Source organism: Scyliorhinus torazame, chromosome 13 (assembly GCF_047496885.1).
Source record: "Scyliorhinus torazame isolate Kashiwa2021f chromosome 13, sScyTor2.1, whole genome shotgun sequence".
Taxonomy (NCBI): Eukaryota; Metazoa; Chordata; class Chondrichthyes; order Carcharhiniformes; family Scyliorhinidae; genus Scyliorhinus; species Scyliorhinus torazame.
The window spans coordinates 201401755-201424038 of NC_092719.1; the positions used below are offsets into that span (position 1 = coordinate 201401755).

At 44.7% G+C, this 22284-nt stretch overlaps 1 protein-coding gene across 2 annotated transcripts in view; it reads right to left on the bottom strand.

Moving 5' to 3' along the window:
• slc38a3b (solute carrier family 38 member 3b) overlaps positions 1-20831 on the bottom strand; it is a 143395-nt gene extending 122564 nt beyond the window's left edge. The window contains exon 1 of one of the 2 annotated variants that reach the window (XM_072472904.1): positions 20619-20831. The gene's annotated coding sequence lies outside the window, so the exon portion shown is untranslated. Of the gene's footprint in view, positions 1-19447; positions 19469-20618 lie in introns of those variants that run through there. The other variant, XM_072472905.1, reaches the window with a different exon arrangement.
• Positions 20832-22284: the final 1453 nt, after the last annotated feature.

Genomic DNA, 22284 nt, shown 5'->3' on the forward strand with positions numbered 1-22284 from the left:
CGCTCACGGCAGCGGGATTCTCCGTCCATTCACAGAAGCGGGATTCCCTGTCCACTCACGCCAGCGCGATTCTCCGTCCGTTCACGGCAGCGGGATTCTCCGTCTGCTCACGGCAGCGGGATTCTCCGTCCACTCACGGCAGCGGAATTCTCCGTCCGCTCACGGCAGCGGGATTCTCCGTCCATTCACAGAAGCGGGATTCTCCGTCATCTCACGCCAGCGCGATTCTTCAGTCCCGCGACAGTGAATGGGAGATTTGGCTGAGCGTAAAATTCTCCGTCCTCACTGGCAGCGGTGGCGGGACGGACCCGTGACGGAGAATTACTGCCTAAAAATAAGACAGTCACTAATAAATAAGGAGTTCAGCAGAAATGTCTTTACTCAGGGACTGGTTTGAATGCAGAACTTGCTGCTGCATGGGGGTGAATAACGTAAATATATTTAAGGGAATGCTAGAGAAATGCATGAGGGAGAAAGGAATAGAAAGTTATGCGGATGGGGTAGGTGAAGTAAAGTTGGGAGGAGACTCACCTGGCGCATTAGCACTGGAACAGACCAGTTGAAACAAATGGCCTAATTCTGGCCATAATTTTTATGAAGGTCTATTTAATACTACATTGTGAGTGTGGAGTCGGTCAAAGCACTAAATCAGAGAATCAATAGTTCTGTCTCCAACCCAAGCTTTCATTGATTTCAGCTTCCCTGCTGGGAAGGCAGGATTGTTGGATTTCCCAAGTGAACCCCTCAATTAAGTTACAGCCGTTTGCCTCGTACGCCGTCACGTCTGATATTCTCTCTGCAGATTTAAGCTCTGGGAACAGAGGCCGCTGCGTTGCCTGAGTATTTGAGTAGCAAAGTGCTGATATTCCTTTTCTCTACGTTTCCCCGGACCTCTAGCTGGCATCGGCTTTGAGCTGAGCTGACGTCTGCTTACGAACATTTGCCTGAAAGCTTGTTGACTTGCGTTTCTCCTTCAAAGTACGTTGAACATAAAATAGATTTTTCCTACCTATGCCAATAAAAGCCGTGACCTTGTTTTTGGCATTGAGCAGCCTATCGTCATGTCGATACTTTCCATTAACTTTGCAGGTTTTTTTTCTGATCTGTTGGGGTCTGGACTAGACTATGGTGTTGCAGATTCCATTTATTCACTTTGCTTTTCTCCAAAAAAAATTGCTAAACTTCTGCCCGCTGGTTGCTTTTATCAAATACCTTTTCACTCATGCCCCAAATGTTTGAAGATTAATTTCTCTCCAAAGGTTGCCCCTTTTTTTCCCATTCCAAATGTTTCTGCTCAACCTCCTCTGGAAAGCAAAGTTGGAGGTTGGAAGGTCAGTGAAAGATTTCTTAAAAGCCCTGGCTCCTACAACAAGTTGTCTGAGATTATTCACCTCCCCTCATGGGGTAAATTCAAGGATCTGGCGTTCTCTGTGGCCAGACATACTTCATGGTAGCATGGGCTTGTAGGAACAGGACAAGGCCATTGCTACCCCGCTGGCTGTTTTATTGATTAATTCATTAACTAATTATTCAATCAATGATTGATCTGTACATCAACTCCGATTTATCTGCCTTTGCTTCAAATCCCTTGCCTACCCTTACAAAAACTTAGCAATCTCAGTTTTTCAACTGACCTCGTCTCAACATCTTTCTAAGGACGAGAATTCCAGATTTCCGCTCGCATTTGTATGCGGAGGTGCTTCCTGTTATTTTCCCTTGAATGGCTGAGCACTAATTTGAAGTATATAATAGACTCCTCCACCTGTGGAAATAGTTGTTCTCTATCTACCGGGCCAAGTCAGTTGACATGTGTGGAAAATTGGGACATATTTTTAAAGTACATAAGGCTGAATATATGATGCATGCTGTTATGATTGTGCAGCTGCTATTTAACTTGTATGGTTAATTCCTTGTCCCATACTCCTTCCTAGTTGAGAATGATTCCAACTTACAATAAAGTAAAGAGCTTCTATGGCAATGCTAATTGCTCAAGATCATAAGGAGCAGGGTTAATAGGATAAATCCATAGTTTGGTGGGAATAGTTTGTAAACATTGCGGGATTGACCACAACTCCTTCTCTCCCTCGTCCTTCACCCCACCGTATCACTTACCAGTATTATCATTTGGGTAGACTGCTGGGTAATTGAAATATTAGGCAATTTGAATTCTACTCTCACTAAGCTGCACATTGGCCACCAAAGCCTCTTTATAATGTCCATGCACCACTGGCGATTGCTGCTTCTGCACTTGGGTGGCTCAAACAGCCATTATAAAAGTTTTTTGTCCCTTCTAATTGCCGGTAACACTTGCCTTGCACTGCCAGTTCCCAGCCACCGCATACACACATTGGCATGCGTCACATATTCAATTTTGTTTACTTCTAAAATGTACCACCAACTTCCCACAAGGCTAGTCCTTCAACCTCAGCCAGCCAGCAAAAACGGCTCGACAGTTATACAGCGCCTGAACACAATACAAGGCGTCCCAGGGTGCCTTACAGCAGGAGTGATGGATACCAAGGGGGAAGTAGGACTTAGCTTGAGGAAGGTGATCAATCACACAGCCAAAATGGTTAGATTCAAAGAGGCTCTTGAAGGAGGGGAGAGTAAAGAGTTTTAGGAAGAAAATTCTGGAGTGCAGCAACCATATAAGGAAATGTCACAAGTATGTTCGGAGCATAAGCATAGATTTAATAATAGTATAATTAAGGATATGGCCCAATGGAATACGCCGGAGCATCTGACAAAGACTGGTTCAGAAATGGCATTAACAGGGCACGAGAACAGTTTACCTGTTTGGACTCCAAGGTGGATATTGTTCGGACACAGTGGGAGAATGAAAATGAGAATTCTTTTCTGAGACATGAAGAATCTCCATGTTGGTAACAGTCTGTGGGCTAACTGCATGATCTGTGCTCTGACCCAGTGTGAAGATGATTCTTTTTTCTTGCACAGCATTGGTAAAAGTTGACTCACACACAGAGATTGCTGCTTTTGATTTAAAAAAATCTTGGGCACCCCGCAAGTATGTCATTCACAGCATTGAACAGAACAGGTTGGAAGGCTGGAATGATTACTAATGATTTTAAGGCTCCAGTAAAAACAATGAATGTATTTAAAATGGAGCAACACTATCAAATAGCCTCTTTTAGTTCCGTAGCTTTTGAATAGTAGGCACTATTCATACGTTTCCATATCCTGTAACACAGGACTAAAGACCTGTGTTTGGTTTTCAAAATGCACGCGTTCTCCTTTTGTAGTATGATATCTATGATATTTATTGGGAATAAAGATAGTAATTGCGGGTATTATATTTACTGTATTTAGTAGTATTGTTTAAGGGGTAATTGTAAGCTATGGGTTAAAGATTTTAATCTTTGATAATAAAGTTAATAATAAAGTTTTGTTTTAAAACATCAAATCCCTATTAGCACAGGGCTAAAGAGCTGGCTTTTAAAGCAGACCAAGGCAGGCCAGCAGTACGGGTTCAATTCCCGTACCAGCCTCCCCGAACAGGTGCTGGAATGTGGTGACTAGGGGCTTTTCACAGTAACTTAATTTGAAGCCTACTTGTGACAATAAGCGATTTTCATCTAAATCATCAAGAAATTATGCGACAATAGCCACAGGAAAATTACAAACTTGAAATAGAGTTGTACAAAGAACAAAGAACAAAGAAATGTACAGCACAGGAACAGGCCCTTCGGCCCTCCAAGCCCGTGCCGACCATACTGCCCGACTAAACTACAATCTTCTACACTTCCTGGGTCCGTATCCTTCTATTCCCATCCTATTCATATATTTGTCAAGATGCCCCTTAAATGTCCCTATCGTCCCTGCCTCCACTACCTCCTCCGGTAGTGAGTTCCAGGCACCCACTACCCTCTGCGTAAAAAACTTGCCTCGTACATCTACTCTAAACTTTGCCCCTCTCACCTTAAACCTATGCCCCCTAGTAATTGACCCCTCTACCCTGGGGAAAAGCCTCTGACTATCCACTCTGTCTATGCCCCTCATAATTTTGTATACCTCTATCAGGTCGCCCCTCAACCTCCTTCGTTCCAGTGAGAACAAACTGAGTTTATTCAATCGCTCCTCATAGCTTATGCCCTCCATACCAGGCAACATTCTGGTAAATCTCTTCTGCACCCTCTCTAAAGCCTCCACATCCTTCTGGTAGTGTGGCGACCAGAATTGAACACTATACTCCAAGTGTGGCCTAACTAAGGTTCTATACAGCTGCAACATGACTTGCCAATTCTTATACTCAATGCCCCGGCCAATGAAGGCAAGCATGCCGTATGCCTTCTTGACTACCTTCTCCACCTGTGTAGCCCCTTTCAGTGATCAGATGTACAAAAATACCAGCAAATACATCTTAAAGTCATAGCACGGAGTTTTCAAGGAGGTGGTGGCATAGTGGTACTGTCACTGTGTACGAGTAAACCAGAGACCCAGGGTAATGCTCTGGGGTCCCAGGTTCAAATCCCGTCACTGCAGAAAGTGAAATTTTAATTCACTAAAAATCTGGAATTAAAAGTCTAATCATGATGACCATGAAACCATTGACGATTGTCAGAAAAAAACATCTGGTTCACTAATGTCCTTTAGGGCAGGAAATCGGCCATCCTTACCTGGCCTACATGTGACTCCAGACCCACAGCAATGTGGTTGACTCTTAAATGCCTTCTCAAAGGCAATTAGGGATGGGCAATAAATGCTGGCCCATGAACGGAAAAGAAATTGTTTGATGTCGCCCCTGCTGAAATGTCGTTTCAAAATGTTGTCTAATTGGAGAAAATGGGAGGTTCCCCAAAACAAACCTTTTACAAAGGTTCTTAATCTTTATGCTTAATCAAATGTGTTAAATGTCCTATTAGTGCTAGTGATACAGCCATACCATTACACCAGCAATAATCGGGTCATATATCGCGATTCTCCCGAGAGGGAACAAAGAGCAGGATTCTCCATCCCGCCGCCCCCGCCGGCAGTGGGATTCTCCGTCTCGTCAGCTAGCCAATGGGGTTTCCCATTGTGGGCAGCCACACGCCATCGGGAAATCCCCGCCAGCGGAGAATCCAGGCGAAAGTCTGCGAGCAAGCACGTTCAGCAGTGTGTTTCTTGGTGCCCGCAGTGCTGAGAAAGACATGGCTACCGCACGTAGCCCCGTTTTGTACAGAGGGGTGTTCCGCTCGCCGGAACTCCCCAGTGTAGCGAGAGATCAGGGCGCCATTTTTAAACGGCGTCCTGATTTCCAAGGACCACAAAATAATACCCGAACGCCCTATGGGAACCCCCCACAACACCCAAGACAGATAGCCCGGCCCAATTGCGCACACGCAGCAAGTGCCAGCTTAGCATCTGGGCAGTGCCAGATTGTTGTTGGTGCACTAACTTACTGCCTTTACTCAGTCTGTCCTCTCTGTGACTCCAGCCCCGCATAACATGGCTGATTTTTAATTGTGCTTTGAAATGGCCTATAAAGTCCTGAAAGAGCAATGGCGGTGGGCAATAAACTCTAGCCTTGGCAGTGACTCCCACAGGGCAATCAGTTGGAAGTGTACACACTCCAGTGTGCTACACTACTTAATTGGACGTGATATTAATAAAGGGATTCTTGTGAATCAAAACTATCCAACCAGATTATCCCACACACCCAGCCCTGTGATGGGGCCGAAAGAGTTTTAAAAAAGAATGCAGCCAAAATCTTCCGTCCTCGTTTGTGGCTGGGATTTTCCGGTGCCGCTGAAAATGAATGGAGTTTTGACGGGAATGTCAAACTTTCCGTTCTCACTCGTAACGCCTCCCACCATGGACAAGACCAGATCATCCTGCCCTGCATTTGACTAAGTCAACCATTTGAATATCTATATTTTGAATAACACTTGAACTGTACAATTGAGATCAAACACTGGTACATTATAATTGTACTTTATGTTCAAGTAGCCTATTCTGAATTATGTTACACAAAACCTAGGTAGTTGCCACTATATTAAAATTAGTCTGTAATGTCCTCAATAGTTATGTTGTAACGTGCACATACCTCACGGGGTGGGAACAATTAACTGCCCCACGTACCTTGCAGAATATGGGGCGGGATTCTGCGGGAATCGGCGGGGCGGGCAACTCCGGCGTGAAGGAGTGGCGTGAACCACTCCGGCGTCGGTCTGCCCCGAAGGTGCGGAATCCTCCGCACCTTCAGGGACTAGGCCGGCGCCGGAGTGGTTTGTGCTGCGCCGGCCAGCGGGGAAGGGGCTTGGTGCCACGCCAGCTGGCGCCGAAGGGCCTTCGCCAGCCGCCGCGAGTTGGCGCATGCGCGGGAGCACCAGCATATGCTGGCATCATCCCAGCGCATGCGCAATGGGATTTGTCTCTGCACCGGCCATGGCGGAGGTCCACAGCAGCCAACGCGGAGGAATAGAGTGCCCCCACGGTAGCCAGGCTGCTGCCAGCGGGCGCCGAACCGGCGCGGCTCGATTCCCGCCCCCGCCAAATCCCCGGCGCCGGAGAATTCTGCAGACGGCGGGGGCGGGATTCACGCCGCCCCCCGGCGATTCTCCGACCCGGCAGGGGGTTGGAGAATCCCGCCAGCACCCCGTTAATGGGGCAGGGACTGCGCAACTGGCTGGTATATAAAGTTGGCCAGTTAGGATCCCAGTTGGGATCTGCCGTGTGAGGTGTATATAAGTTATTGTAAATAAACTACGTTTCTTTGAACGACTCAGTATGGATTTCTTCGTGGCCTTCTAAAAGTTACATTCTTTTCACCATTAAAGGTTCATCATCTGTAGATCAGCTTGATAGTGCAGGCAGGTAGCATAAAGGAGGAGAGGCAAAGCAAAGCCATGCATAAGAGATAAAAAGAGCATGCGCCAAACCACAAAATAATTACAGACCAAATTCCTGGTTTCTGGAATGTCCCCGCTGATCCTTGTTATATTAAAGGAGAGATAGGATTGGGGGCACAGGGGAGCAATCCCACATGCTAATAAACATCTTTCACAGTAACAGAAAGAGGTACAGGAATACACCATACAATCTCTGAGCGGTAAATTCAGTTACCAGGTTGCTCTATATCATGCCCCAATATTTCTTCAGAATACAGACCATCCCACATAGGTAATACAATGCATTATTCCAAAACCTGAAAAACCGTGCAATTCTGCCTAACACACGATGTACCGAATTGCGTCATTCTTTTCTTCTTTAAACGAGAACTTAATTTATGCCCATTCCCTCCTTGTTCCATTTGCTCCATTGCATCCTCAACCCAGCCAGTGCCAGCTCCTCACGCCCCCTCAAATTGTCTCGGCATCAAATACAGCGTCAGCCATGTCACAGTGCTGAGTTCTCACGTCTGTGTGCCTGGGAAACTGGGTCAACCCATAAGCGGATGCGATGCAGCAATAATCTGCTCATTTGCTTCTCTTCCAATGTAATGGCTGTGCCTGAGATCCTAAACAGGAGGAATCTTCCAATTAATTGGTTGAATGTTTAACTCAATTTCGTAACAACGTTATTGATATTTAAGCAAACTATTAGAATGTTTGTTACTCTACGCTTGTGAACTGCACAAGTATCAAGAGGGATTTGCACATGTACAGGGTTCACCTTTTGAAAATGAGAGAGGGGATTTGTTTGCTTTCCTTCTTGCGTTTTCAGTTCTAAAATGCTTTCCCAGTTAGGATAACAGACGCCTGCCTAATCTCTGCCAACAATGCTCCACAGCTGGCTGCTAGGATTTACCCTCATGCCCACCAGTCCAGTTTTCCCTTCCTCCTACTTGGCCGGAATTTTTTGCCTCAGACTCTCCGCTTTGTGCCTCACGGTCGAGATTGTAAGTTCGCTTTGACTAAAACCTTGGACAAGATCTCATGTCATGTCATAGAGAGGCAGTGCTTGGCTCTGACATTCTGAGCTGAAATCTTTCCGCCGGGATGAATCCTGGGATGGGAATCCGGAGGAACGACAGGAAATCGGGTGCAACCTTCCCTGAGGCAGTCAATTCAGAAACCACCTCTGGGCGTGCTGACCAATCAGGGATGGTGGGCAAGCAGCAGAAACGGGAGGGCCAATCAGAGTCCGTGTAGGGAAGGATGGTTAGCAGCATTGCTCAGGTGAATGAAGACAGACAGAAGATGGAAGTGTGCTATTGATGCTGGAACCAGCAGACTAATCCTAATATCCAGAATACTAGGTGTTTCTGTCTGCTAGGGAAATGCTTTCACTTGAGAGCATTTGCCCACAGATGCACAAAATAAAACCGAGATTCTTAGTTAGATTATCTGCAGATTTTTTCATTCATCCATGGGATTGCGCATCACTGATCATCATTTATTATCCATCCCTAATTGAACTGAATGACTGAGAGCATTTAAGTGTCACCCACGTTGCTTTGGAGCTGGAGTCACATGTAGGTTAGACTGGGTAAAGGAGGCAGATTTCCTTTCCTGAAGTACATTAGTGAACCAGATGGTTTTTTACAACAAACCACAATGGTTTCATGGTCATCATTAGACTTTTTAGTTCCCGGTTTTTATGCAATTCAAATTTCACCGTATTTCCTGGTGGGATTCGGACCCAGTTACCCAGAGCATTAGCCTGGATCTCTGGACTATAAGTGAAAATACCACTCACCACCATCTCCCCATTTCATGATGCGTTAACTGCCTGCTGTGCTTTTGCCTCCTATGAGAACACGAGCAGCAGACACTGCAGGGGTCCTTGTCATTGTCCTAGAAACAGATCATTAGTGTTTTAATGATTTAATTAGTTTCCCATCACCATCCGGGAACATGGCCCACCCCTGGAAAATCAGCCGGCAGTGGGAAAACATTGGGGAGCCTGTCCCGATGTACTTAAAAAAAATATTCCCACCTCAATCCATCTCCAAGAGGCTGGGGAAATCTTCCCCCCTTTGTCTCTGTGAATATTGTAAGGTATCAAGCCACATATGGGCCCTGATCTACCGGCCTCGTTGAACCCAACTTCGGACGTGACGAGGCCATTAAATCTCGTGAGGGGCCTCTTGCAAGATTTAATGGCCCAATCAAGCCTCGTGAGGTCTAACGGGATCTCGCGAGGCACCGCGATCGAGATCCTGCCCACAATGAGTGGAATCCAGATTTGCATTTCCAGTGTGCAGTTAGGCTCACATGAATGTGTTCATGCCATAGTTACCCAAGAGGTGCTCTAAGGCCTGTGCATCATAGAACCCCAGCAAGCCCTGTTTAGCACTGGTCTCCACAATGTGAACCAGGTGTATCGGTACTTGGACGGTCTCCCAGGTGATTGGGGCCCTGGGTGGTCGTGCTCTGGGCAGAGTGGTACCCTGGCACCCCTGATGCCACCTGGGCACCATGGCACTGTCAGCATGGCACCCTGGCACTGTCAGCATGGCACCCTGGCAGTGCCACCTGGGTACCACCCTGGCACTGCCAGAGCGCCCAGGTGGCCCTGCCAGGCTGTCTGGGCACTGCCAGGGTTCCAGTCTTGCGTCTGGTGGCATCTTGCACGCACCAGTGATTGGGACCGGGGGTGTCCTGCCCTTATGAGGTGGGAGCAGGGGGCTCGAGGACCCCTTCATTTGTTAGTTGGGGCATTTGGGGAGTCCGGAGGCTGGGGGGGGGAAAGGTTCAGAGATCAGGGTGCCATCTAAAAATGGTGTCCCAATCTCTTCCTGCACAGGAGCTTGTTAGAGCGGGAAATGGGACTGAGTGTGGCCTCGACGGAGCGTTCCTCACCGAGGTGCAGAAATGAAGCAGAGTCCCATATAATAACGGGGTCATTCTTGGCGCTGCCAGCGCCAGGAAACGTCCGGCTAAACACGCCCGATGCGGGACTCTGTTTCATTTCTGTTAAATCCATCTTCCGTTAAGATACCAAATTCCATGGTATCTTAAGTAGGGTGTGTTTTAACCAAACTTAACTAGGCGATGAAACCACTGGATCGGGTGGAATCATGTTTCATATCCCAGCCAATAGTACATGATAGGGGAAAACATGAACAAGCATTGTGCCCAATCCTGTCAACTTTCCTATGCGTAGATTAGGTACTCCAGTCCTGGTACTACAGCATTGAGAGTCATTCAGCAAAGCAAGTTGGTGTATTTACAGACTGACACCATTGGAAACCAAATATTAAAAGCTGTTTATGTAAAGCAGTTTGAAAAGTAGTTTGACTGAAGCTATACTTGCTAGTCACAATGGCCTGTTCGTCACAGTAAAGTGCACTTAGCCATGTGTCACAGGAATGAGTAATCAAGGCAAATGTACAGGGATGAAATAGATTTTTAGACACAGGAAGCACGTTATATCAGTTTTACATCTTGGGCTGAATTTTAGGGTGAGGAGGTGGCTGGAGGGCATGCTGCCTGGCCATCCCCCACCTTCCCCCCAACCCCCACAGAAGGAAAATTGGTGCCGCACCAACCAACATTAAACAAGGCTGCCCCACAGCCAAAATGCACTTCGGGCGGCCTTAAGAAGGTGGAGGTCAGACCTCCACACCTCAACTGGGGAAAATCCAGCTCGCGAGAGTCTCTGGCTAATCTGAATAGCTGCCACCTCTAGCAGTCTCAGCACCAACCACCCCTCCATTCTGGCACCGCTGGGATTGCAAGGAGACCCCAAGCTGAAGACAGCCATGGCATCCAGGCCCAGATCGGTCTAGGATTTTGGATGGGGACGGACCAGGGAGCCTAGGAAAGGGGGCCAGGTGTGTGGGGTGTATGGTTTTCATGAGCAGTTTGGGAGGAACAAAGGGAGTCGTAACATCTTGGGGGGGGGGGGGGGGGGAGAAAGGGGTGCCTCCGAAGGTCACAGGGCACCCCATGAATGAGGTGCTCTCCATTCCTTCCTGCCTTTTCAAGGAAGTAGTCTAAAAAACAATGTTCTGACTCCCGTCTACCTTCACACGGCAACCTTACCATGGCGTGGACAGCATATTGTTCATTCAATTGGCTTGTTGACATGCTCAATTACCTTCTGGTTATATTTTTAAGAATGGTGGGTGGCCTGTCGATTTTGGAGTCTCTCCGCCTACTGTTTTATGGGAGCCAGGTTGGGGATATGCCCCCTTTTTGACATGCTTACCCCTTCCCAAAATACATGGGAGGGGGCTTAAAGCCTTAGCCCCTTGTGTCACAACTAACACTATCTACTGTATTGGTCCCATGGGGCTGGCCTAGGGGCAGAGAGAGATGTAGCTCCTCTCATCTCTGGTGATGAGGAAGAGGTAGCTGGGTATATAAGCCAAGCCTAAATGATACGGAGTGGAAGGGCTGCAGTTCGTGACTATCGATTAATTGATATTTGCTGTTGATTTGGAGCACAACTATTATTTATCACTAATTAAATTGTCCTATGTTACCCCCCTCCAAGAAAACAGGCAATATGTTTGTCAAATGCTACAATAAGAGACCGAATATGTTTAGGATGGTAACACTACCTAGGAAAAGATACCAGAGGCTGGGAAAGCAATGCACAAAACATCATCACTGACATTCCATTAAACTACTCTATCCTGCCTTCTATATGTATTTTTTCACTATGAAGCATAATCAGGAAATGAGCAACTATCATCTCTATCAGAATGGTAATGTTGGTAATGATAGTTGCTCATTTCCTGATTTTATTGCCACTAAGTTGGTCAAATCATTTTATTTTCTTTAGTTTACTGAAGATATGAACTTACTACTCTTCCAGTTCGGAGGCTGGGGGAGTTATGGCTGGCTAGCGATATGACCCGCTTCACAAGGAATCCCAAAGGATGAGAGGTTTGCTATCAAAGCTGAAACTCTATTGCAGCCAATAGTTAGCTGGGGATGGAAGGTAATGTATTAGGATGGATGTGAGTAAATTAAAAACTTCATGTGAAATACATACACATACAAAATAGAAGCAGGAGAAGGCCATTCGGCCCTTCGAGCCTGGTCCGCCATTAATTATGATCATGGCTAATCATCAAGTTCAACACCCTGATCCAGCCTTCCCCTCCCATAACCCTTGATCCCTTTAGCCCCAAGAGCTATATCTAATTCCTTCTTGAAATTACACAACGTTTCGGCCTCAACTACTTTCCGTGGTAGTGAATTCCACAGATTCACCACTCTCTGGGTGAAGAAATTCCTCCTCACCTCAGTTCTAAAAGGTTTACCCCTTATCCTCAAAATATGACCCCTAGTTCTGGACTCCCCCCACCATCGGGAACATTCTTTCTGAACCTACTCTGTCTAATCCTGTTGAAATGTTATAAGTTTCTATGAGATCCCCTCTCACTCTTCTAAACTCCAATGAATATAATCCTAACCGACTTAAGACTTTCCTCATATGACAGTCCCGCCATCCCAGGAATCAGCCTGGTAAAACTTCTCTGCACTCCCTCCACAGCAAGAACATCCTTCCTCAGATAAGGACACCAAAACGACACACAATACTCCAGGTGTGGTTTCACCAATGCCCTATACAATTGCAGTAAAACATCCTATTCCTATGCTCAAATCCTCTCGCTATGAAGGCCAACATACTATTTGCCTTCTTTACTGCCTGCTGTACCTGCGCGCTTACTTTCAGCGACTGATGCACGAGGACACCAAGGTCTCGCTGAGTATCCACCTCTCTCAATTTACACCCATTCAAATAAAAATCTGTCTCCCTATTTTTTGCTACCGAAGCAGATGACCTCACATTTATCCACATTATACTGCATCTGCCATGCATATGCCCACTAACTCAGCCTGTCCAAATCCCGCTGAAGCATCTCTGCAACCACCTCCCAGCTCACCCTCTCCCCCAATTTTGTATCACCTGCAGATTTCGAGATAATACATTTAGTTCCATTGTCCAAATTATTAATATATAATGTGAACAGTTGGGGTCCGAGCACAGATCCTGTTAGATTTACCATAAGAGTTGCACCTGAAGGTACATTCTTCAAAACGTTAAGACTTGTACAAATAGCAAGCAGTTCCAGTTTGCATAAAAATACGAATGAAGTTTGAATTACGAAGCAAAGTTAATTATATATTCAACACAACAGACCTCAGGAAGCCAACATAGATCAACTAAATGATGCTGAACGAAGCACATACCTCTATACTCAGGACAAGCAAATATCAGAGACACTCAAACATACCTAAAGAGAAAATAAATTAAATGGTATGGTTCCGCATACTTAGAACCTTCTCCTTCCTCTAGTCTTATCAGTCCACGCTCAGCAGGCAAGGCTGCACGTGGTCCAAATGGATGGTGGATTATTTTTGTGCGAAATAATCAGACAGAGCTACCAGCAATGATTACCATCAACAAAAGTGACAATTTGTAGATACATTCAAGTATTTGGAATTTTGTTTATTTTTCATGCTTCCATTGCTTTTCATGCTGTGTTGAGCTTTTCACAGTATATAGAAAGATGTTTATAACTCATTAAGAGCAGGAAACCCTACATAATCTACCCTTGCAAATAAACATGCTGAAGATTTTCTCTAAAATTATATTAAATGTTAATGAAACTGTTGTGCCACTAAGCTAACCAAAACAGCCTCACTCTATACCAGACACTCTCAAACAAATTTTCTCTTTCTTATCACATGTACATTCTCTAGGCTATCATGTCCCCTTTCGTCCGTTTTTTAGAAAGTATAAGTTGTACTTCTTAAATGCACATATGCAATGTTAATCAACAATACTCGGTTACGTTACTCCTTATATGTAATATGTCAAATTCGACTGTAGCTAAAATAATTAAGTGCATTCCATGGGGAACTGCATTGTGGCCACTGCTCATCACTATTAACTAGGTATTCTTCAGCGGATTTCCAAATGCTTTGCTCTACAGACATTATTTTTTATAAAGTGCTTGGGGCTGGAAAGTGAAAATAACTGAACCATCCAATAAAGAGCAAGTGCATTGAAATCTGAATGTTAATTCGTTTTCCGACCTGATGAAACAGAATGTATCAGGCACCATGAATATTCAACAAAAACGTACATGTGTATAGCACCTATAGTGTATTAAAATACCTCATAGTGCCCAAGAGTTGGGATTATACAGGAGCAGGGGTAGAAAGGAAATTATAATAATCATAATAATCTTTATTATTGTCACAAGTAGGCTTATATTAACACTGCAATGAAGTTACTGTGAAACGCTCCTAGTCGCCACATTCAGGCGCCTGTTCGGGTACACAGAGGGAGAATTCAGAATGTCCAATTTACTTAACATCACGCCTTTCAGGACTTGTGGGAAGAAACCGGAGCACCCGGAAGAAACACACGCAGACCCGGGGAGGACGTGCAGACTCCGCACAGACCGTGACCCAAGCCGAGAATCGAACCTGGGACCCTGGCGCTGTGAAGAAACAGTGCTAACCACTGTGCTACTGTGGGTAGGTTGACGAAGACACTTCTGTACAGCTACATGTTAAGAAAGTCTTCTTTGAAAGTGGTGAGCGGCAGATACAGATGGAAGGTTTCGGGAGGACGTTCAAGAGTTTGAGAGTTCCAGTATGCAGCTGAAGACTTTATCACTGGTGACAGTTTAACTGGAGGGTGAGAGCACAGTGGAACAGAGTTGGAAGAGTGAAACAAAATACCGAGGATGCAGAAAATTCTGGAAATATTCAGTAGGCCTAGCAGAATCTCTGGAGAGAGGAACAGAGTTAACGGTTCAGTTCAATGACTTTTTAGAACCTGCTCTGATGAAAGATAATCAGCCTGAAATGTTGACTCTTTCTCTCTCCCCACATGCTGTCAGACCTGCTGCGCATTTCCAGCATTTTCTGCTTTTATTGGAAGACCCAAGAATAGAGTGTGATGAAAGGTGGCGTACTGGAAATCAGCGAGGCAGACAGACAGAGAGACAATGTTCCTGACAGCGCAGAGAGACGGCAATGCCAAGGCACAAAGAAAAGGATGAAAAATAGAAAGCCTGCTTTCCTCTGTTATTGACACAGTAACTAAACCACACTCACTGAAGCTGAGGCCAGGATTTTAAAAGGCCCTGGGTGGTAGGCAAGAGGGTGGTGGGCGCCTGCTGCGAAAATGTTGCGGGCTCTTCAGCGCAGTCCAGCCCCCTGGCTATTTCCCCAGTGGCAGAAACGAAAGAAGCCCAGCAGCATGTGCTGAATGGAGATAGCTGGCCTTTGAAGTGTTTAAAAGTTCCCCCCCACCAACTTGCCCGCTGCAATTTTAGAGGCTGTTATTTTCATGGAGGCTTCCTCCCAGAAGCTTCGCAGGGGTCACCTTGGTTTCCATAGACTCCATGGTGTGAAGACGAGTCTCCAGCTCCGTGTCGGCATTCGAGGGGCTACCCCCCCTCCAATCACCGGGGTCTGCCTGCTTAGCCCCAGCACAGCATCAAATTTCTTACCTCCCCTTTGAGGCAACCTCAAAATGGAAGCTCTCTTGTGTGCTCCTTGCAGCCTTAGCAGCAGTCCCCTCTCTTGCTGGTGCTGCCAATGTGACAGAACCCCAGCCCTCTAACTGGGCTGCAATGCAAAGCACCAGCCCACCACCCTTAACTGGACCTTGGGCCCTGCAGCAGCCTCTTAATTCACTGTTACTGGGAAGATTATTACTGCAGTCCTGTTGCCGCCCCTACAGGCTTCATCAGGCCTTACTTCATACTGGGTATGTTTTAATGCAATGCATTCCCATAATCTATCTTTGGTCACTAAGAGGCAATTTGAACATGGCCAATCCACCTAATCTGCACATCTTTGGACTTCTGCTCCTTCACTATAATACTGCAAAACTTTCCATTTCAGGTATGAAATGAAATGAAAATCGCTTATTGTCACAAGTAGGCTTCAAATGAAGTTACTGTGAAAAGCCCCTAGTCGCCACATTGCGGCACCTGTTCAGGGAGGCTGTTACGGGAATTGAACCGTGTTGCTGGCCTGCCTTGGGCTGCTTTCAAAGCCAGCGATTTAGCCCTGTGCTAAACAGCCCCTCTATCCGAGCCTCTTTTAGATGAAGTTAAAATTCAAGCGGCTTCACACTGCAGAACAAATATTGCCCTCATCTCTTCCCAGCCATTTGCCTAGAAAACCCTTTCAAATTATGAACATCTTTCTAAAATCTCCCCTTAACTTTCTCTGCTCTAAGGAGAACAATGCCAGCTTCTCCAGTCTCTCCACTTGATGAGGCCTCTGTATCCTCTCCAGGTTGAAAATCGAAGTGAGTTGCTCAACAGCCTTGCGTGGGTTGAATTCAGTCGGTGTCAGGAGTTTCAGTAACACAAACTTACAATTTTATGCATCCAGAGCATAAAACAACTACAACTTGTATTTATTTAGCACCATTAACATAATAAAACATGCCAAGGTGCTTCACCGGGCTGTTGTAAAGCAAAGATTTGACACCAAGACAAATAATGAGAGATTATACCAGATGATCAAAAACACGGTCAATGAGGTAGGTTTTAAAGATTGATTGAAAGGAGGAGCGTGTGATAGTGGGGTGGAGAGATTTAGTGAAATGACTCACTATAAACAGACAGATCAAGTGATACAGATAGGTTGCTGGGCAAATACAGAATTATCCAGAGCAGAAAGCAACCCTACGGCTCTAGAGGACAAGACTGTGGTAAATACTGAGAGAAGAACACACAAGAACATAAGAATTAGGAACAGTAGGCCATTCAGCCCTTTAAGCCTGCTCCACCATTCAAAGGATCATGACTGACCCAATTGAAGCCTCAACTTCGCTTTCCTCTCTGCCCCCAAACCCTTGACTTCTTTATTGATCAAATAATAATAATCTTTTATTGTCTCAAGTAGGCTTACGTTAACAATGCAATGAAGTTACTGTGATGAGCCCCTCCTCGCCACATTCCGGCACCTGTTCGGGTACACAGAGGGAGAATTTAGAATGTCCAATTCACCTAACAAGTGTGTCTTTTGGAACTTGTGGGAGGAAACCGGAGCACCCGGAGGAAACCCATGCAGACACAGGGAAAATGTGCAGACTCCGCACAGTCAGTGACCCAAGCTGAGAATGGAACATAGGACCCTGGCGCTGTGAAGCAACAGTGCTACCCACTGTGCTGCCGTGCTGCCCTATCTATTTAACTCAGCCTTGAATACAATCAATGACCCAGCCTTCACTGGGGCGGAGAATTCCACAGACCAACAACACTTGTGGAGCATAAATTATCCTGGTCTCTGTCTTAAATGGAAGACCCCTATTTGTTAAACTGTATTTCCTTGTTCTAAACTCCCCCCCCAAAAGGAAACATCCTTCAGGTATGTACCCTATCAAGTCCCCTCGAGATCTTATATGTTTCAATAAGATCACCTCTCATTCTTCTAAATTCGAATGGATATCGGCATAACCTTCTCAATCTTTCCTCAAAAGACAACCCCTTCATCCCAGGAATTAGCCAAGCGAACCATCTCCGAACTGCCTCTAATGCGATTATATCCTTTCCTTTCCCTCTGTACCAGAGAGTGCTGTAGTCTCTCCATTTAAATAATATACATGTCTTTTTATTCTTCCCACTAAAGTTCACATTCTACCACATTATACTACATCCACCAAGGTTTTTCCTCCTAACATCACCCATCTAAATCCCTTTATTGGCCCTTTATGTAGTGATAACAATAATAATCTTTTACTGTCACAAGTATGAAGTTACTGTGAAAAGCCCCTAGTCGCCACATTCCGGTGCCTGTTCAGGTAAGCTGGTATGGGAATTGAACCCGCGCTGCTGGCCTTGTTCTACATCACAAACCAGCTGTCTAGCCCACTGAACATGTCCTCCTCACAACTTACTTTCCCACCTATCCGTTTGTCATCAGCAAATGTAGCTACCCTACATTCAGTCCCTTCATCCAAGTCATTGATATAGGATGTAAATAGTTGAGGCACCATTTCCCTATGGCACTCCACTCAACACAGCTTGCCATCTGAAAATTACCCTTTTATTCCAACCTTCTGTTTCCAGTTAGTGAACCAATCCTCTATCCATGATAATATGTCAACCACCTCCCCCCTCTGCCAAAATAATTCATGAGCTCTTATCTTGTGTCGTAACCTTATCAAATGATGTTTGGAAATCCAAAGTACATCACATCCATCCCTCTAGTTACTTCCTCAAAAAACACTAATAAATTAGTCAAACACAATTTCTCTTTCACAAAACCATGTTGACTCTGCCTGATTGTATTATAGTTTTCTGAATGTCCTGCCATTACATTCTCAATAATGGATTTTACCATTTTCCTTTTGACAAATGTTAGGCTAACAGGCTGATAGTTTCCTATGGTCTCCCACCTTCCTTTAATAGGGGTATTATATTTACAATTTTCCAGCCCATTGCGAACTGTCCAGAATCTAGGGAATTTTGGAAGATCACAATCAATTACATCTGCAGCCACTTATTTTAAGACCCTGGGATGCGAGCCATCACGTATTGGGAACTTGTCAACCTTTAGTTCTACTAGTTTTCCCAGTACTTCCTCCCCTCGTGATTGTGATAGTTTTAAGTTCCTCCCGCCGTTTTACCCATTGATTATCAAACATTTCTGGGATTTTTTTTGTAATCTCCAGTGAAGACAGATACAAAATATCTGTTCAACACTTCTGCAATTTCTTTATTTCCCATTATTATTCACCCAGTCTCATCCTCTGAGGGACTAACACTCACTTTAGTTACCCTTTTCCCTTTTTAATTCTTGTGGAAAATCTTACTATCTGTTTTTATATTTCTAGCTGGCTTTCTCTCGTACTCTAATTCCTCCCTTATTATTATTTTTTTAATTCTTTGCTGACTTCTAAAATCTGCTGAATTTTCTGACCTACCACTAATTTTCGCCGTATTGTATGTTTTATTTCTTCATCTTAATGCTATTCTTAACTTCTTACGCTAGGCATAGATAGTGCACCCCACTCTTTTCTGGGAGTCTTTCTTTCTCAATGGAATATATATTTTCTGAGAGTTATGAAGTATCCCCTTAAATGTCAGCCACTGCACGGTAGCATAGTGGTTAGCACAATTGCTTCACAGCTCAGGGTCCCAGATTCGATTCCCAGCTTGGTTCACTATCTGTGCGGAGACTGCACGTTCTCCCCGTGTGTGCGTGGGTTTCCTCCGGGTGCCCTCCCACGGTCCAAAGATGTGCAGGTTAGGTGGATTGGCCATGCTAAATTGCCCGTAGTGTCCAAAATTGCCCTTAGTGTTGGGTGGGGTTACTGGGTTATGGGGATAGGGTGTAGACGTGGGCCTGGATAGGGTGCTCTTTCCAAGAGCCGGTGCAGACTCGATGGGCCGAATGGCCTCCTTCTGTTCTGTAAATTCTATGATTCTAATTGTACCTACCTCTTCAGTAGGGAGCTTGTTTATCGTTAACTGAGACTGAAAGAAATTTACAGTGACAGGACATTGTAGTTAAATGTTAGAAAGAGATTAACTCTTAAAATGAATCCTTAAAATTTCTTCACTCACCAAATTCGTAATCTCACACTGTTTCATGCCACACTTGGTAATGAGCTGCTATCTTCATGGTTGCTTACTTAGTCCACTTTGCAAGACTTCCTTTATCTATACTAACAAGTTAAGTAAACAAGATTTGCCCTTAACAAATCCATTTACACAAATCTGTGGTCACAGGACAGTGGGTTATACTATTTGCTTATAGTGACATGCATGGGCACTCCTACATGTGTACGCAAATGGTGCCCAAGTGCAGGCTTCCTATTCTGCAATCTTCCTATTCTGCAATAAAAAGTGTCTTGTGTCGACAGTTTCAAAACTTGTAAATATGATGGTGGAGTCACACCAGTCATAAATAAAACATACAATCCACGTGTGACAGTTCTTGGAGACGATTTCATCCACATTGGTACTGACCACATTAAACTGGCATGGGCAGGATTAAACTCCACTTTTGTTGTTGTTACACACACATACTCACACACACAATCTTAACATGGCGATGACACTATAAATACAGCTTAAGGACAGCGTGAGACGTCACAGTGATCTTGCAACCTGTGCCAAATCCATGAAGTGTGAGCAGAGCTTCTCCAGGCTCTCTCAGAATATCAAGTGTTCCAGATTCCCCAACTTCATGTCTGAATTTCACTGCACAGCTTGGAAGCAGGGATGTGCAAAATGCATTATATCTCTGGTGGTGAGGGATAAAAAAAGAGGCACAGGTACAGAAAGAGTTTGAAACTACACTCTCACACTCAAACATTGGGGCAGTCAGAGAGCAGTGGAGTTAAGTTCCTGGTTAGAATTTCAATGACAGCTGGTCAACAGGGCTCTGCTATGATTTCAGACTTTACTTCAATGGGAATGTTCATTTGCCAGGCTCATGTCATGCCTGTGACCCTGACATGAGCTGCACATTTTCTCCCCATTTCCACATGGTTACCATGAACAAAAAGGAAATTTGAAGGGGAACTACTCGTCCCCACGACCACCGCAGAAGTAAAAGTTGACGACAAAAAAAAACCTCTCGTGTACGTGAAAAAGCGCGCCTTTCCAACCAAGCACCAGAAATAATCAAATCCCAATTGAATCGCACCCCAGGCAAACCCCCGGCTGGATTTCTCTTCTTATTTTTTTAAACTTCTTATTGTTGCACGTTTTCCTCGTGTGTGCTGCTTACCCTGTGTGCCGGGTCGCTGTTCCAGGGCTGGCCACTTCCTCGTCCGCCTGCCTCTGGCTGTTGCTCCTGGGCAGTCACTGGGACTGTGGCCGGGTTGCTATTGCTCAAGATGCTCGCGGGCCGGTGCAGATGGGTAAAGGTCTTCAGCCCTGCAGCCGGCGACTGTCTGAGAAGCAATGGATCGCGCGTCGATCCTGTAACCTTCCCACCAATGCCTGTCAGCGTGCTATGTGGTGGGTTGGACCCGCCTCCGTGCTGCTGAACTCTCCAGTCCCTCACAGCCCCCTTTACCCCACCTCCCAGCTTCACACAACTACACAGCAACAGTAACATCATTCATTAACCATATAAACCTGATTCCTGCACACAAGACTCTTTATATATAAACCTACGAGTTTATAGGCAGATGCATCAGTTCTTGAAATAAACATATGTATTAAGAATTTACTTATCTCGAATCAACATAGATGATCTATTTCCATATATTTTTATATGGCGTCTATACAAATATATATTTGGATCGTAAGAGGTTATATAATGTATATCAATGGTCTATATATCATCTTAGTATACATGTTGCGCGAGACATGTGAAGATCTTAAGAGTTTCTGACTATATATTGTATACATAGGCGTCGATTTAGTATCTGTTTATATATGTATCCAGTCTTTCTAAAATATGTATAAATCTTAAGAGTTTATTTTATATATTAACGTCGTTGTTCATATCTCGAATTTATATATATCGAGTTCTATATAACTAGTATATATATCTTAAGAGTTTATATATTGTATATCAAGAATCTATATATTGTACATTTATCACTTTTTTACATATATTAATCTCGTCTTTATGAAATGAAAATATCATATATGTCAGATTAATGGTTTTATTTATTATTTGCTTCACAAACTGGACAAAATGGTTGAGATAAATTCCATTTATCTTTTCCAACCATTTCCTCACAAGAAAAAGTCTTGTTTCTGGGTATTTTTTGGTTTGGGCCTCAGTTCCAGGAACAGCTCTGGTAATGCTTTCTGTTCGTGTCGACTGACTGTTGGTGCAGACGATGAACATCTGGCACGGTGTGAACTTTAGCAGCGCATGTTTTTGAGATTTGTTTTGCTTTTTCTAATTAAAAGGTATAAATAATACAGCATGCTGATTTATGTTTCAGGAAGCAATCTCAGTATCAGGACTGCTGAGTGAAAAGCGGGATTAAAACACGGTTGTGACATTCTCGTTGCATCGGGCTCTCTCCATCTGTTAGACAGACATGTTCCCTGTAGCTTAGACAGCAGTGGGTTTTTTTTTCCAATTCGGGCTGGTGGCTTCAGAACTTCAAAGTGAAAACAAGACCTGAGTGTTGGCTGCATAATTGGGATGTGTGAGTTCTGCAGAGTAAACCCATTCGTTGTGGCAGTTTCACCCCCCCCCCACCCAGCAAGCTGCCAATATTACCCATCTTTTATAGTCAGCTTTATGGATAGTCCAGTCATATTGATTTTAAATGATCCAATAATTTGAATGAAGACATTTACAAACATAGCAAAGTGGGAGCTTAGTGGTTTAAAAAAGCGCGAATGATCATATTTTGAACTAAGGCACGTAAATCACACAACGAAGAGGGAATTTGGTGCTAAAATGTCAATTACTTTATGATTTG